Source organism: Pituophis catenifer, unplaced genomic scaffold, assembly GCF_029215685.1.
Source record: "Pituophis catenifer annectens isolate HBS135680 unplaced genomic scaffold, rPitCat1.0.hap2 SCAF_1, whole genome shotgun sequence".
NCBI classification, from domain to species: Eukaryota; Metazoa; Chordata; class Lepidosauria; order Squamata; family Colubridae; genus Pituophis; species Pituophis catenifer.
The window spans coordinates 287,888,286-287,905,506 of NW_027256881.1; the positions used below are offsets into that span (position 1 = coordinate 287,888,286).

Sequence of the window (17,221 nt, forward strand, 5' to 3'; positions counted from 1 at the left end):
CATTTAATGGGTTTTGTTTTAATTAAGTTGCTTGTATAGTTTTATTTTTTAATTTTGGGTACTGCTTTGAGTCATAAATATGAGATGTGAGGCTGTATAAATTCAATAAATAAAGTAGAATAAAATGTATTCAGATATTGTAAATTGATATTTTTCTTTGATGTAAATTTTAGAGTAATATGTGTGTGCGTGTATAATATATGAATGATCTCAAGTAAAAAAATACAATGAAACGTAACAATTAATTTTGGTGTCTATATGATAGCTTCTCTGGTACCTTCCACATGTGCCAGCCTTTATTTTCTTTAATTCTTAGCACATCTGGAAGACACCAACTTGGAGAAGATTGGTTCATGGTCCTAGATTTCACACACATACATACAGAAATTATGTGATCATCAGTGAAGGGTCAGCCAAGCTTAAATAACTTTTCAAGGGTTATTGTGAACCAAGCGGTTCTGTGGAATGATTTATGTTATTTAATGTGAGTTTCAGATTTTCCCAGAATTAAACAGATGCGATTAGTCCCTAGATTAGACCGTTCAGAATAGTGGTGGTATATTCATTTTGGAATGTACAGTACTTTTGTATGTATATTCCAATAAGGTACAAAAGTTCTATAAAAATATTTTTGTGTTGTAAAAAGGATATCCTTCTCAATCCTATCTATTTAAATTGCTCTTTTAATCTCTTATTTTAAAAGCTAGCCATATTGACTTTAGGGTTAAAAATTGGGAAAGGAATATTTAATAGCAAGCTATGCTGTTTGCAACTGGTATTTTGAGATGGTATTTTTTTTACTATTATCATTTAGGCAGGAAAATATATATCTACAAAAGTAGTAGTCCCTTAATTTTACATGGAATTAGAAAATATATTCTTATAAGAACTAATAGTTTAAAAGAAAGCCCATGGTGAACTATCATAATGATAAGTGCTAACTTAGGTAGTCCTTGATTTACAACCACAATTTCTGTCTAAGCAAGGCAGTTGTTAAGTGAGTTTTGCTTCTTTTAACAACTTTCTTGCCACAGTTGTTTAATGAATCACTGCAGTTGTTAAGTTAGTAATATGGTTGTTAAGTGAATCTGGCTTCCCCATTGACTTTGCTTATGAGAAGGTCACAAAAGGTGATCACATTACTCCAGGACACTGCAACTATCATAAATATAAGTTAGTTGCCAAGCATCTGAATTTTGATCACATGGCCATGGGATGCCGCAATTATTGTAAGTATGAAAACCAGTCATAAGTCACTTTTTTCAATGCCATTGTAACTTCAGTCACTAAATGAACTGTTGTAAATTGAGGACTAGGTGTATTAACATTATACATTTTTGTTCATATGGTAATTAATTTCAGTGTCATAATCCCTTTGATGATACCTGTTTTACTTATGGTAGTGACTACTCAACATTTCTCAGTAGCTGGTAGAACAGCTTTAGTGGCTAGGCAGCAATAGAACCACAATTCTAAATCTTCATTTTGATGTAAGAGCGTTATTAGCAAACTAAGGTGAATTGATCTGGCCTAAAGGGTCAGGATTATTTCAAATAGCCAGCCTTTCTGTTCGAGTAGTGGTTATTTTTGCCTTCCAGCTATGGCCATTCCAAAGGTCAGGTGCCCCATAGTACCCGGTTGGCTCAGAGGAATTAGACAGAACATGAGTCTCTGGGCTGATTACTTAACCAAAGACAAAATAATGAGTCCTAAGCAAATACTGACTAATTGAAAGGGCTGTAAATCCATTACATATTGGTCAGGGATAATCAGGAGTATTTAATCACTTTTATCTATTCAAGAGCACTGAAGCTGCAACAGCAAAGCCCTGAACCTTGCCATGTGCTTATTATTCTCATCATTATCAAAATTACTTCACAGCTGTTCTTTGCTACATCACCTCAGCTGGAGATTTACTAACCTGTAAAATGTTTTTAATTTGGAAGTTGAGTGTAACGTGAATGATTTTTTCAAAAGTTAAGGAAGTGGTTTGAAGAGCAGCACAATGATAAAGAAAAAAAATTGGGGCTATGAGTAATTTCTTTCAGTTCACTTAAGTTTACTATTAATTTCTCTCACCAAATCGTCTACATCATTTCTATGGATTTCTCCACTGCTTTTTGTTCTAAATGGCTGTGTGAAAATTGTTCAGGGCATGCTTCCAATAGAAGAATTTGTGTATATTGTATCTTGAATATAATGTTCCAGGATATTATTTTGTCTTGAAATTTGTGCTTTTTTTTTTCAAACTCACTTTAAATGACTTAAAGAAAATCAAAAGCTTTGATGAGGATGATCTTTGAATAAGTTAAAAAAAATACCGTCTAGTTTTTAATGAGTTTATAGATGTCAAAGAATGTACTAATAATTCTTCAGCTTCAGAATGATAGTGCAGACCTCTGATTAGTGAATTGAAAATTCAAAAGACGTTTGCTCTAAATGCATGTAGACAAGGAAAAAAAATCTTCCTCTTAAATAGTGCCTCATTTCTTTATTTTTTTTTCTTTTTGGTTCTCAAACAATGTAGTTCTTTCAAAATATAACTTTTCTCCAACCACAAAAATAAATGTTATTTTTATAAATATTGTTTCAGAGAAAATTCATTATAAAAACAGCTTCTAATTTTAAACTTTTTCTGTTCATTACTTCTCTAACCTTATTTCAAATAGGTTGGTCCACCCTTTTGTGCTGTGTGACCTATTCTTCTATTACAATAATCTTACAATGTACCCTTTTCGCTCTTTCTTTAAAGAAGAAACTAATTGAATTATCTCATTATTTTAATTTGTTAAGCAAATGTATTTTACATCCCAGGATGTGTTCTTAAAGAAGGGGCTGCTAAGGCTTTGCCCCTTGAATGGCCCATTGGTGCATTTTGACATTCATGCATTCTCATTAATGAAAAGAACATAAAAGGACTTTGGCTGTATTTTATTTTTTCAAACACCCAACCAGTATGGAACAACTTTTTCCATAACCCACAGGGGTCTCTCTACATATGTTCTCAACTGCAAGCTATTGTCATCTATTTTGAATACCTGAAAAGGACAAATAAAATACTAAAGGCCAACTGTAGCAATTGTTAGTTGTTAGTTTCAGTATGACAAAAATCATTAACCTACTCTTGGTCCGGCAGACAAAGGACTGAGAAAAACTCTGAAGTCACAAAACATTTTTGTATGTGAAATATTTGATTAGGTACAAATATACATACTTACATACAGACAGACAGACATATTCTTCTATTAACAATATTTAGTGCAATAAATATTCTACAATATAATTCAGACTTAATCTCCTGTATATTTCTTTTGAAACTCGATTATAATTCTTCATTAATTAATTTGACCCATTGACATTAACATTTCATAATGTTATTTCCTAATTATTAATATTACAATTCCATAATCCTACTTTTGGAACAACTTCAAAAATACAAATATAGGCTATATGCAAAACTATTTTCTACACACATTTTCTCTGCTTCCTTTATAATTCAACCATGTTCTTATTATGCAATTGGGAACTGCCTTATGTATGGTATTACAATAGTACAGGAAGATGAAAGGATCTGAGGATGAATTGCTTGGAAGCATACTTGCTTATTCTGGATAATATCCAGTATTTGAGTGGGTAAAGGAAATCCTAACCTGGTAGTATAAGCTTTTCAGAAGTACATAAAGATTATGATATCAGAAAGGTAAACCTGACATTAGGGCTGTTGTTATTTCACTTCAAAGAGAGTTAAAGAAAAGGAACAGCAAGAAATCTGACCCATGCAAGGTTTATACATAGCCTTGGAAAGCTATTTTTTTTTCTTCAATGCCAAACAGCCTCTTAGTACACTCAATTAGTCTTTCAGACATCTCTGTTTTCCTTTTTCAAGTGCTCTCCCCTGCAAATAACATATTTGATCATGAATGAAAACAGGAAGTATTTGTGTACAAAGATACCTCTTGCTCACACTTGTGTTGAGCTAAAAGTTTTCTTATCATAGCAGCCACAGAAAAACTTACTGCATGATGTAAAACTGTTTTCAAGATAGATGTACATAATCAGAACAGGCAGAAGTTGCAAAGGAAGGAACTATGTAAGTTTATGATTTTTTACTTTTAGTCATCTGATTTTTTTCCTGCAGCAGAGATGAGAATTGCACATTGATTCCATTCAGTCTTATTTCCTTTTTAGAGGTATCTGATATAGAGTTTCGATTTAAGCTCACATTAATACATTTTAATTTTTAAAAAGACAAATTTTTACCCATTTTTACCATTTAAATAGTTTTTAAACTTAAATGTTTATGTTTATTACCATTTGAAAAGAGCAGCTGAAGTTTGTTCCAATTATAAGTCTGTAAATCATTGAATATTATGAGATCTCTGTGTTGCTCACAATTGCTTCCTGAATTGTAGGTTAAAATACTTGTTACATATGATATTAAACTAGTTCTGAAACACTGAGATTTGAAAGAATAAACGCCAGTAGAATTTAGGAAATGTCCATAAATGAAGCTGGCCAAGGGCATAATTTATACCATTAACTATTCTGTTCTGAATAATATTAACTGGTTACATAGAACTGAGCCTCTATCATAAAACTCAAAGGCTGGAATGTTTTCGATCAAAATAGGGATGGGAGGAATATTATTAATGATAACTGCATCATCTTATTAATTTGTTTTAGTGCTTTAGATGATTATTCCTATCAAATTCAAGCCAGTTGGTAATGGTACTCTGTTGCTGTTTGAAACCATTAAATTTCCTCCTGATTGTTCTCTTCTCTTTCCACATTTCCAGCATTAAGCATTATAGACTTTTACAGAGAACTAACTCTTCAAATAATGGATCCAAAGTATTATACTTTGAGATTGGTTTTGTGCTTTGAGTAAGAACTTCAAGTTGATTTGTTCCATGATCCATTTGTTTCTTTTCTTGATTATCCATGATGTTCTCAAGATGTCTCAAAGGTTCTTTTTCAAAAGGCAACTGGTCTTTCTGGTTTTTCTTTCAAGACGTTTTGGTTCTCATCCAAGAAACTTCTTCAGCTCTTGAAAAGCGCCTTTGGGACAACCATGACTTGGATGACTGAGAATCTCCATAGATATTCTCAAGAGTTTTCATGACCATCAGATTTCAAAAGCATTAATATTCTTTCTATCCTGCTTCTTTGAAACCCAACTTTGACTTCCATAGGATGTCAAGGGAAAAGCATTGCTTGTACAATTCAGATCTTTTTAGTATAGACACATTTCCAGCATTTGAATATTTTTGGCAAAGCCTTCATTGCTGCCTTACTAAGGAGTAGAGGGATTATAGTAATTAACAACACTGGATGGATGTTGGAATTATATATGACAGTGGATATATATGACAGAAATTAGCACTGATCTTTCCTACAGACTGCATCAACCTCTGAGTAAAGTACTGATCAGTACTTTGACTCATGACAAAATTATAGCACATAAAAAGTGTGAGTTATTTTACATTGTTCTTTATAATGAAACAAGGGAGAGGCCATTTTGAAATGCACGTGGAGACAAATCTAGAGGTTCCGTGTAAGAAATAATTTGGGCTGTATTATAAAGTTATCTAAATCTATATTAATGTATTTTTAAATTACAAAAAGGTAATCATCAAATGAGATAATCCTTTGAACTCTATTTTCCCATTTGATAATTAATTGTTTTCATCTGATAATTGTGTGGAAGTAAAAAATGTTTGAAAAGTCATGTTAAATGCCAAAACAAACTAATTCTCAGTGGTCCATGCTGATGAATTCAGCATAATTATCTAAAATGAGGTTTTCCCAAAGCCACAATGTTAGGATAGTTGTCTTTGGAACATAATAATTTCATATAAGGAGAAAAAGCTACTAGGAGAGGAAATGGCATGTAATATTTCTGATTGAGGAAGAACTGAGACTGTGATGGACTTAGAAACTGATCGCCATGTTTGAGCATTTTCTGTGGAATGTTCAAGTTCTGATTAGATTGCTCCAATAACTGTTGTTTTACAATGGAACAGATTATAAGAGTGGTATTATTATGAATACAAGAGATTTCAAAGAATGACTATATGGCAAATAACAAGCATACAAAAACTTGAATCAGGAAAGGGTTTCAGATTGTCCAGCAAAATTACTAAATAAATTGTCTCTTAGTATCATATCATTACAAAGGAAGCCAATGGGAAAAAAACAAAGCATAGTGCAATTGGTTATCCCAAATTGTCCACAAAGCCAATTTCCTTTTTAAGAGCATAATGGATAGAAGAATGAAACAAATACTGTAATTAAAAAAATCCCAAAATTATGTGTGCAGAAGTTTTTAAGGTCACTTTAGAATCGAAATGTTATCAGTTATAGATAACTGGTATTATATTGAAGGGACAATAGAAAACATATTTTGATAGCCATAAAATGTGGGGCTAGGTCCATGATGGCGAACCTATGGTACGGGTGCCACAGGTGGCACGCATAGCCATATCAGTGGGTACATCAGCTCAGCTCCGGCACACATGCACATGCTGGCCAGCTGATTTACGGGCCTTTTGGGCTCACCAGAAGTAGGGAAACAAGCTGTTTCCTGCCTCCGGAGGGCCTGGGTGGAGGCCCATTTTTCTTTCTCACCTGGCTCCAAATACACTCTATGCATTTGGGGAGGGCGAAAACAGCCTTCCCCACCCCCTCGGAGGCCCTCAGGAGGCCCAAAACGGCCTGTTTCACAACTTCCGATTGGACAGGAAGTGATATTTTTTTGCTGTCCCCAGCCTCCAGAGACTCCTAAAGAGGCTCTGGAGGCTGGGGACAGCAAAAAAGTCACTTCCTGTCCAACCGTAAGTTGGGAAATGGGCCATTTCAGGCCTCCGGAAGGCCTCCGAGGGGGTGGGAAAGGCTGTTTTCATCCTCCCCAGATGCATAGAGAGGATCTGGAGCCAGGTGAGAAAGAAAAATGGGCCTACCGGGCCATCGCGTGCCAGGAGCAGAGGTGGGAAGGGGGATCACGTGTGCATGTGCAGGGCGGGGCACATAGAATTATGGGTGTGGGCATGTGCACACACAAACCTCCCCTGTCCCCCCTCCTGGCATGCAATGGCAAAAAAGTTAGACATCACTGGGCTAGGTGAATCTAGGATGAATATTTTGAGCATCATGAAGTAGAAATGCTCACATAGAGTAACTTCATTGCTTTGAAATAGTGGATTGCCTAGAAAAGGATGTTGATGATATTTATGAATGTTTTATTAATATTTAATTAAAAATTCATTTAAAAACCTTTTCTATATGCTTCTAAAACTTCTCTGTCTGTTTGTAACCATTAATTGGACGAATGGTGCATCTTGGGGCAAAATTTTTTGAATCAAGGTACATCTAATGGGCTAACATCTGAAATCTGGGACTCATTACTTGTTTTAAGTATCTTCAAACCAGTTGTATTAATAAAGCAGCTGCTGTTGCATTGCTCTGCAGTGCAGCTGTGGTGACATTTTAATAATTTCCAATGCTCCATGCAAGCTTCCTACAAGGAAAATCAGTGGGAAAAGTGGCAGGAAATCAGACATCACTCCTGCTTCCACTGTTTTTTTGAGTCCATTGGATGGCTCAGAGGTAGTCTGATTTGAATTAAAGTCAATCTCCTTTCTGTGACAGTATGGATATTTCTCCACCCTTAACCCAAACTGGCAGGGATTAGGTTTGGAACTAATACAGCTACTAGCAATGCATTTGGGCTTGGACCTGCACTACCTACTGTAATCAGTTTTATTTATCTGATTTTTCTAGCTGCCCATTTCATTAAATGATTCTGGGTATTGTGGGTAATATACTAATTTTTTAAAATTAGGATTTTAAAATGTTATTTTGTATCTTTTTGATATTTCTTAATTCTTCTTTCAGTTTAATAATGATGGAAAAATATATGGATTCAGTGAGTGGTGAATGGAAAGATAAAGAGAAAAGGGACAGAGCTGCATTTACTGCCTTACTTGGAACTGTGAAACTTGGTGGATACATGTTCTATATAAATTCTTTTCCAGCTATTTCTTTTAAGATAGCTTACTGAAAATATCTTCCTGTAATCTTCAATTCCTCCAATAGATTGGTCTCCAGGAATTGATTTGAGGACAACCTACTTCCATCCTTGCATTAGATATGGTTTTAGAATTGTTTCTGTGATTCTTTTGAATGGAAGATGTTTGAGAAAGATTTTAACATTTTCAGATAGTTTCTGTGAAAACAGATTAAGAAAATGGTACCACAAAAAGAAACCTGCCATTGAGAGAATAATTCATATGTACAGATTTTACTTACATTTCTGTTTTATTTTAATATTTTCTACTCTATATGCAAATTGCTGAATATATAAATTTCTGTCAAAGACTGGAATAGTTGTTTTACAAGTTTGCACAACTTACCTTTATGTTTTTCCTTTTGTTATTATTTGCTGAAGGTTAATCAGTGAGATTTTAATAAACTGGAATATCTAAAGAACTTTAGGCCTGTATACTTAGAAGTTAACATTTCAAAAGCATGCTATCTACTAGATCTCAAAGAACTGACTCACTTCATTGGCTCCCTCAGTACCATGTTAAAATCTCTATACTGTATTCATTTGGTATGTAATCCAAAACCATTGAACATTTTATAATGACAATCTAGTTTTTATGATATATAAAAGAGAATGAATATATTTTTAAACACTGTATTGATTTCTCTATTGGAAAAAAATCTTCAAATTATTTAAAGATGAAATGTATTTAAGTCTATCTGGATTTTGATTTAGTTGAGGAAATGATGTCATAGTTTTTAAAATAACATTTGATCCATGTTTATAGTGTGTCTGGCTTCAATATTTCTAATTATCTACAAATTTCTATTAAAAACACAATTTTGTCATTTATACATAATGACAACTAAAGTATGTTAATTATATATGTATTCCATAGTGTATTTTAAAAATTGCCAGGTTTTCAGAGATATCTCTTATTTAATTGCTTCAACTTCTACAAAGAGTCAAGATAGTAGTGCAGCAGAGCACTAGTGAAATGACCAAATGTCTAAATATTAAAGATCTCTACATGTGTCTCATAACGGCATACATTTAGGGCATGTAGTTTCTCTTAAAAATGGAAGAAGCAGTTTGGTCTAGTGATTAAGACACCGGGCTAGAAAGCAGAAACTGAATTCTTCTTAGGCATGTAAGTTGGCTGGGTGACTTTGGGCTACCAACCAACCTTACAGGGTTGTGGTTGTGGAGAGAATAGGAGGAGCCGCAACATCTCTTTGCAGCTCATTAAAGTGGCTATTTTAGTCATATTTCTTTGCCTGTCTGAAAAAAGATGTGGCTAACTTAATGAGTAATAGGAAAGGTGCTACACTTGTATTACTTAAAGTACATCTTTAAATCTTTTTGAAACACAAATGAGCCTGTTTTATATGTACATAGTTAAGGAAATTAAAAGCTTTCCAACTTATAATTTATAATTGTAAACAGCATACATCAACAAAAATAAACATTCAAAATCAAACAAAAACTAATATAAAGAAAAAAAAATAACAAAGCAGTTACCTATATAGATGAGGCTGAACATACTCCCAGAGGAAAATGGGCTTAATTATTATCCTGACACAATACACAGGAGAAAAGCCAAGGTTTCATGACTGCATGAAAAGCTAATAGAATTGGGGCTATTTGAGCCTTGGGAAGGAGCTCATTCCAAAGGATAGCATAACAAATAGATGTTTCATGTGTAATATTTGGTAGCCTTATAGTGGGGATAGGGAAATAATGGTTTATATATATAAAGAAATTATGATTTTCTGCTATGGATATCACCTTCAGGGAGCCTGAACTAGGTTTATTCTTCTTTGTTTTCCTTTTTTGTCTATAAAGACGACAAGAGAAACCACTGTTTTTAGTTTAAAACTACACGAAGTTGTGTGATGTCTAAGATAAAAAAAGTTTGGTTTGTTTTTATCATGGTTTCTGAATAAGCCAATATCTAAAAACCACATTTTCCTCCTGGCTTGTTCTTTTTAAATCACTAATTTCGCAATCGGTTGATTAAAATCAAAAGATTCATATTCTCTTCCAGCATGTTACAAAGGAAGAGGGCAAGCAGGGAATATGAGACTCATTACAGCTCACTCACTGATTGTGAAAATTTTTAGTCCCCATTATACATATCTGAATCAAATAATTGTTTCTAAAATCTTGTTCATTCTGAGATCAAAATAGAGAAGGTTACAAGTACGTTATATATTTTAGCAGGTTTGAAATCATTTAAGCTATCTACTGAGACAGGACCAGTGGGTAAATTTGAACCATATGGCTTATCATTCATCAAACACAAGCCAACTATTACAGCTCATTAACCTGGCTGGTTAAGAACAATACAGTAAATGCTGTTTTGTTGCTTATTATGAATCTTTTGTTAACATAATGATAGCAAGCCAGACCACCTGAAATATATCATTTACACTCATCAAAATGAAATCACTGTAAACAATCAAATCTAAAGATAAACCAGCACCGCTGATGCTTTGCCTTTATTTATGGTTTTACTATCCTGCTTGTTGCCAAACCAGCCTCTCAGGAATTTGGTGAAGGCATTTAATTGAACAACAAAATAATGAGTATGTCTAAGAATTTATGTGCTAAATGCACAAGAAAATATTAAAAACAGCCACAAGAAAAATAATAATTAAAAATAAAATAAAGACATTGAAAAGAACATTATAGGGGAAAAAGCTTTCAAATATTATTATTACAAGTAATCCTTGACTTACAACCATTCAGTTAGTGACCGTTTGAAGTTACCATGGCACTGAAAAAAGTGATTTATGACTTACTTATTATTTATTTATTATTTATTAATTAAATTTCTATACCGCCCTTCTCCAAAAAGGACTCAGGGCGGTGCACAGCCAAAGTAAAAACAGAGCATACAAAATTTAAAAACAGTATTAAAATAATTAAATATTTTGGCCGTAAATTAAAACAACCCAATTTAAAATCAATTTAAAATTAAACTCAAGCCAGCCCAGCTAGTTGAAATAAATAGGTTTTCAGGGCCCGACGAAAAATCCGGAGGTCTGTTATTGTACGTAACTCTGGGGGAAGGTTGTTCCAGAGGGTGGGCGCCATCACAGAGAAGGCTCTCCCCCTGGGGGTCGCCAGCCAACATTGTCTGGCGGACGGCACCCTGAGGAGGCCCACTCTGTGCGAGCGTACTGGCCGGTGGGAGGCTATTGGTGGCAGAAGGCGGTCTCGTAAGTACCCCCGGCCCTAAGCCATGGAGCGCTTTAAAGGTGGTCACCAACACCTTGAAGCGCACCCGGAAGACCACCAGGAGCCAGTGCAGCTCGCGCAGGCCTGGATGGGGAGAAACAGGCTCCGACTCAACCCCTCCAAGACCGAGTGGCTGTGGCTTCCAGTGTCCCAATATAGCCAGCTGACACCATCGCTGGCTATTGGGGGCGAATCACTCGCCCCCACGGAGAGGGCTTGTAACTTGGGTGTCCTCCTGGATGCACGGCTGTCTTTAGAAGATCATTTGACGGCCGTGGCCAGGGGGGCTTTTTCTCAGGTTCGCCTGATACACCAGTTGCGTCCCTTTCTAGATCGGGACTCTCTACGCACGGTCACTCAGGCACTAGTCACTTCCCGCCTGGACTATTGTAACGCTCTCTACATGGGGCTCCCCTTGGGGTATACCCGGAGGCTCCAACTGGTGCAGAATGCGGCCGCGCGGGGGATTATGGGAGCGACGGGGCGCTCCCATGTGACTCCTCTCCTGCGTGAGCTGCATTGGCTTCCGGTGGACTTCCGGGTGCGCTTCAAGGTGTTGGTCATCACCTTTAAAGCGCTCCATGGCTTAGGGCCAGGGTACTTACGGGACCGCCTTCTGCCACCAATAGCCTCCCACCGGCCGGTTCGCTCCCACAGAGAGGGCCTCCTCAGGGTACCGTCGGCCAGACAATGCCGGCTGGCGACCCCCAGGAGGAGAGCCTTCTCTGTGGTGGCACCTACCCTATGGAACAATCTACCCCCAGAGATACGAGTGATCTCTGACCTCCGGACTTTTCATCCGGCCCTAAAAACTTATTTTTTTCAGTTAGCCGGTCTGTCTTGATTTTAGGGTTAGTTTTAAAATTTTAATATTGATTTTAAATTGACAAGTTTTAAATTACGGCCCAAAATTATAAATTATTTTAACTTTATTTTTAACTGTGATGTTATGTATAGATGTTTTTATTTTGGCTGTTCACCGCCCTGAGTCCGAAAGGAGAAGGGCGGTATAGAAATTTGAATAATAAATAAATAAATAAATAAATTGGTTGTACAGTTGGGATGGTCTGGGGTGGAAATGTACAGCTGAGTATCATCAGCGTACTGATGGAACTCCACCCCAAAACCACGGATGATCTCACCCAATGCAGCAATCCCATGACTATGTAATCAAAATTCAGACACTTGGCAACTGGCATGTGATAATTTTTTGCAATCTTCAGCAACCAGAATCAATGGAATAACCAGATTCATTTAACAATCATGTTACTAGCTTAACTGCAATGATTCACTTAACAACTCCGGCAAGAAAGATAATAAAATGGGACAAAAGTCACTTAACTGTCTTGCTTAGCAATGGAAATGTTGGGCTCAATTGTGGTCATAAGTCAAGGACTACCTGTATTATTTTCTCTTTTTTTCCCACCACCCCTGACTACTATGTAAATATTTTATGCCATACTTTAAACATTTACAATTATTGCTAACTTCTATTTAAATAATGTTAATTATCTTTAAGCAATTTCTCTTTTTCTTCAAAAAGCGCATTAAAAATAGCTTGGCCACTATTGTATATATTTTATTTCTGCTGGAATTTAGTTATATATCATCATCATCATTATCATTCTAGCCATTGTCTATCCACTGCATGATGATGGAGGCCTGTTCTGCATGTTTCCAACCAATACAGTCTTGAACTTTCCTTTGCCAGTTGGGCCTGCAATACTTGCTGATATTTTTTCTCCATTTTGTTTTAGGTCTGTTTTGTGGTTGCTTTTTATAAAGTAGAATCCATTCTATGACTGCCTTAGTCCACCTACCATTAGTTCTTCTTGCTATGTGACCAGCCCATTTCCATTCTTTTACTTTTAATGGCATCATATAGTTTCGTTTGTTGACTTGTGAAGTATATGTAACTTCAAACACACACACACACACACACACACACACACACACACACACCGTATCTTGTTTTGTGCAAGTCTTGTGAAGTGTATATATAACTTCACAAGACAAGTGAATATGTACAGTTTTTCCATTGCTGCATATTTTCTCATTTTGAACTCCCAATTTTGTGTTGTTGGTAAGTTTATTTTTCCAGTGATGTGCAAGTTTGATTCTTGCTGCTGTCACCATATATCTTAATCAGTGGTGATGCTTTTCATCTATACTCTCTGTGGTCATATCTAATTAAAATATTTATGGTTTTGATTCATATTTTATTTTCAGAATTTTCTGGTGTATTTCTTTCTATTCCTTTTGAGTATTTTTCAAGATCATCGCATCCTCTATGATAGAATGCTCCTATTATGGTTAGTCATGCAGCCAAAAGTCTAGACTGGATTTGACATTTTTTTCAAGTCCTTCCCAAGAACCTGGAACAGGCAAAAGTTTCTCTTGCATTTTTTCAAAATTGTCTTGTGAGTTAGGAGTTTATCTTTTGTTCCTCTCCTGTTTGGGCAATTTTCTTTCTGCTCAGATAGAAAGTTTGTTTTCAACTAGATGCTTTTGGATGGCATTAGGTGCTACACCAGTTAACATTTCTAAAGTTGTGGGTAAGCAGGTAATTGGCCTGGTGTTGCCCCTTTTGTTGGATTTTTGATTGTGAAGTAGGATTTTTCTATATGCTAATCTTAAATTTTGTCTCTTTGCATTGTGTTGTTAAATTGTTTGACAGCAAGTGTGTGTAGACTTGTCAGATATTTCAACCAAAAACTATGCAGTTAATATTCATCTTGTGTTGACCAATTCTTGATCTTCCTTCTCCTTTTTTCCACCATTTTTGCTGTTTTACAAATTCTTTCATTTCAGTTTTTTATTTTTATTTTCTGTTATCCACATCCTTTATCCAAACTGCATTCTGCTGTATTTCTTTGGACTGTTCCATAGCTGTGCTCACAACTGTACTCTTTCTTCTTTATCTGGTGTTGACTGATTCATTTCACTCTCTCCATTGATGAATTGATAGAAAGAATTTTGATTCAATTGACATTAGAGATTCTATGTGTAGTTTGCAATTTGGATGTCGTAACTGCTGATTTTCTTGGCTATGGCTGTTATTTGCTGCTTTATTGCTTTCAGTGTTTCCTTAGTCTTGGTGATCTCCAGGTGTCTCCAGGTGATATTTTTTATCAGGTATTCTTAGGTCTTCTTCTTCTTGAGCTTCTTTTCTTTCAACTGTTCTAGATTGTTTGCATTGATCTTAGCATGCTGATCTTAGTTTCCAATCTGATCTTCCAGTTTGATAGTGAACTGTTTAGCTTTATTCTTGTTCGTTGGTTTTGTATCCAAGATCTTTAGTTATAAGCTATATCTTTAGCTATGTTGTGCATCAGTTGGTTTGTTTCTTGCAATGAAGGGGTACTTATATTTGATATTCTAATATTGGCATATTTTAATATTCTTGTTAGTTGTTTTTTGTAAGAAGTTTCAAGGCATTCAACCTTATTCTGTTCTTTTAATGCTGTTCCATATGCCCAGTCTTGTTGTTTTTCAGTTAAGATGACTTTGTTCTTTCTGAGGAGAAAGTGCTTCATTTGGGAATGAGAATGGTTCAATAGCAGTGCTGGCTTCTTTTACTACCCCTTCTCCCTCCTACCCCCTGCCCAGTTAGTCTGTACTGTCTGAGCTACTTCTGGTAAGACTTTGATTTCTTTCTTCTGGTTAGAAATTTGCAATTCTTCCAATTCTTCTTCTGTGAATACTTTATAGCAATAGCTTTTAGGCCCCATAGCGCTTGTCAGCACTCTCTGGGAGGTCTGCAATGTAGAAGCATTATTTGCATACTGCCTCCAATAATCTGGGGCTTCATTTTATCAACCTTGGAAGGATGGGAAGATGTTCAGAAACTCCAGCATCTACTGTGGTTTTTGTTACGATCCAACCTACAATCAGCCCAGTATATATTTCTGTAAGCTTCATATCACCATATTATTTATTGGAGAAATACTCTTTCTCTGCTTTCTCTGATCAGACCTGTCCAATGTGGTGAAACTTCAGGCATAGCTCTCATGTTCCTCAAAACACACAAACCCCATGACTATGTCATGGTACTGCCTCACTATCTATTATAGTTGGTTGCACAGTCAGACAGATGTTTAGACTGGATTTTAGGCATATACTGTTGTTTGATGCTGTTAAAAGTATCATTTATAGGATGTAAACTGTTCCAAGTAAGCCTGACTTCTTCAGATGACTGATGGTGACTTCATCAATGCTAATGATATTTAAATAGTGCTCCAGATGTTTTGGGATTGCACCCAAGGTGCAAGGTGCCCATTACTTTTGGCACTATTTTTGTTATGGTTTTGTTTTGTTTTGGTCATCCTGATATTTGGAATAGTATTATTGTATTATTATTTTAGTGTCTTCATGTAAGTTTTGACTCCTGTCAATTGACTGGATTAGTCCCTGCAGTTTTATTGGCTAGGTTTTTTGGAAGTGGTTTGCCATTATCTCCTTCCAAGGGATAAGAGAAAGTGACTGGCCCAAGATAACCCATCTACTTTGTGCCTGAGACAAGAATTCACAGTTTTCCAGTTTCTAGCCCGGTGTCTTAACCTCTGTGCCCTACTGGCTCTTCTTTTCCTCCTTTTTTAGTAGCGTTTGAAACATTATCCATCTTTGCAATTATTGAAGTTATATACCATCCATGGAATATTTTGTATCAATTTTCCATCAGATTGTAGTTTAGGATATGTTTTATTCACCATTTTTATAACTCTTCCCATTGTTCCATGTTATTACTTCTTTGAGGTTTTGTATGCTTTTTATCATGGAATATTTGATTTGTTTCAATACCATTCTTCAGTTACAATTTATAGGTGCTTCCTAATAAATGATCTTGGTTTTGTTATGTGTTTTAAATTCTATCACCTTTCTTAAGGACCTCCTTTTTATTATCAATTTTAATTTTTCCATTTATTTGCAAATAAATTAATCATGTTAGATTCTCATTCAATGAGCAATTATTGTTGAGCTTTATTTTTTTTTTGTTTAATTGTATCATATTGGCATACTGTATATGATCAGAAGTTTATAATTACAATTATTCTTGAAGTAAAAATTATTTGATGGTAGTTCTAATGATGTAATCATTGGATTTAACCTTCTTTCAAGGGATTTCAAATTTTAAACAAACTTTCTCTTATAATGCATCTCTTCAGATTGACTTTATTTTTTTATATAATAGATATTTGCAAAGTCCATTGACTAAGCTTACTCCTTCTGTAGTGATAATCTGCTCTTAGGAAATTTATGCATTCTGTCTTCTATGATAGAGAGGTGTGCTCTATAATACAATCTGAAATTGAAAAGATAATCCAATTCTCTTTTGAATCTTGCAAAAATTGGAATCTTATTTCTGCTTTTTCCTCTGTTCCTGTTCATTGTGTCTGGGTTCTGCAAATTTCTACCTAAAATTTGAATTGATGCCACTTTAAATAGGAAGTTTATCATAGGAAATAGACTCATTTTATTGTCATTTCAGAGTAAGGTAAAAGTGTATTCAAATAAAGCTTATACCAGGGTGATCAGTTGCTTATAAAGTCTGGTAATGTTATATGATTTAGTGCTGTTCAATATTATTCTTGCATGTTTAAGTTTGATTTCTCATTGCAGCATAGACTATATTAACATAATGAACTGAATGATTTCAGAAGTAATTTACATTTCAATAAATAATATTAAATGAATAGGTTTGTTTCTGTGTCCTATATGTAAAAAGTATACACAGATGGTCAGTCATAGTGGAGAATATTGTGTGGCAACAAATCTTGCATGAAATTTCATCCAACGTGATGGTATATGATATTTCTGCAGTTCGGTGTATAATTCAGTGTCAGTTTTTTATCCTTTCCTTGGCTAAACAAATAACTGCTTATGAACAAGCGTATCTATACATAGCTCCTGATTCATATTATACGCACACTGAGG

General features: G+C 35.2%; 1 protein-coding gene across 1 annotated transcript in view; it reads left to right on the forward strand.

Annotated features, from left to right (window-relative positions):
* The window catches only part of MEIS2 (Meis homeobox 2), a 235,502-nt gene that overhangs the window by 65,473 nt on the left and 152,808 nt on the right, over positions 1–17,221 (forward strand).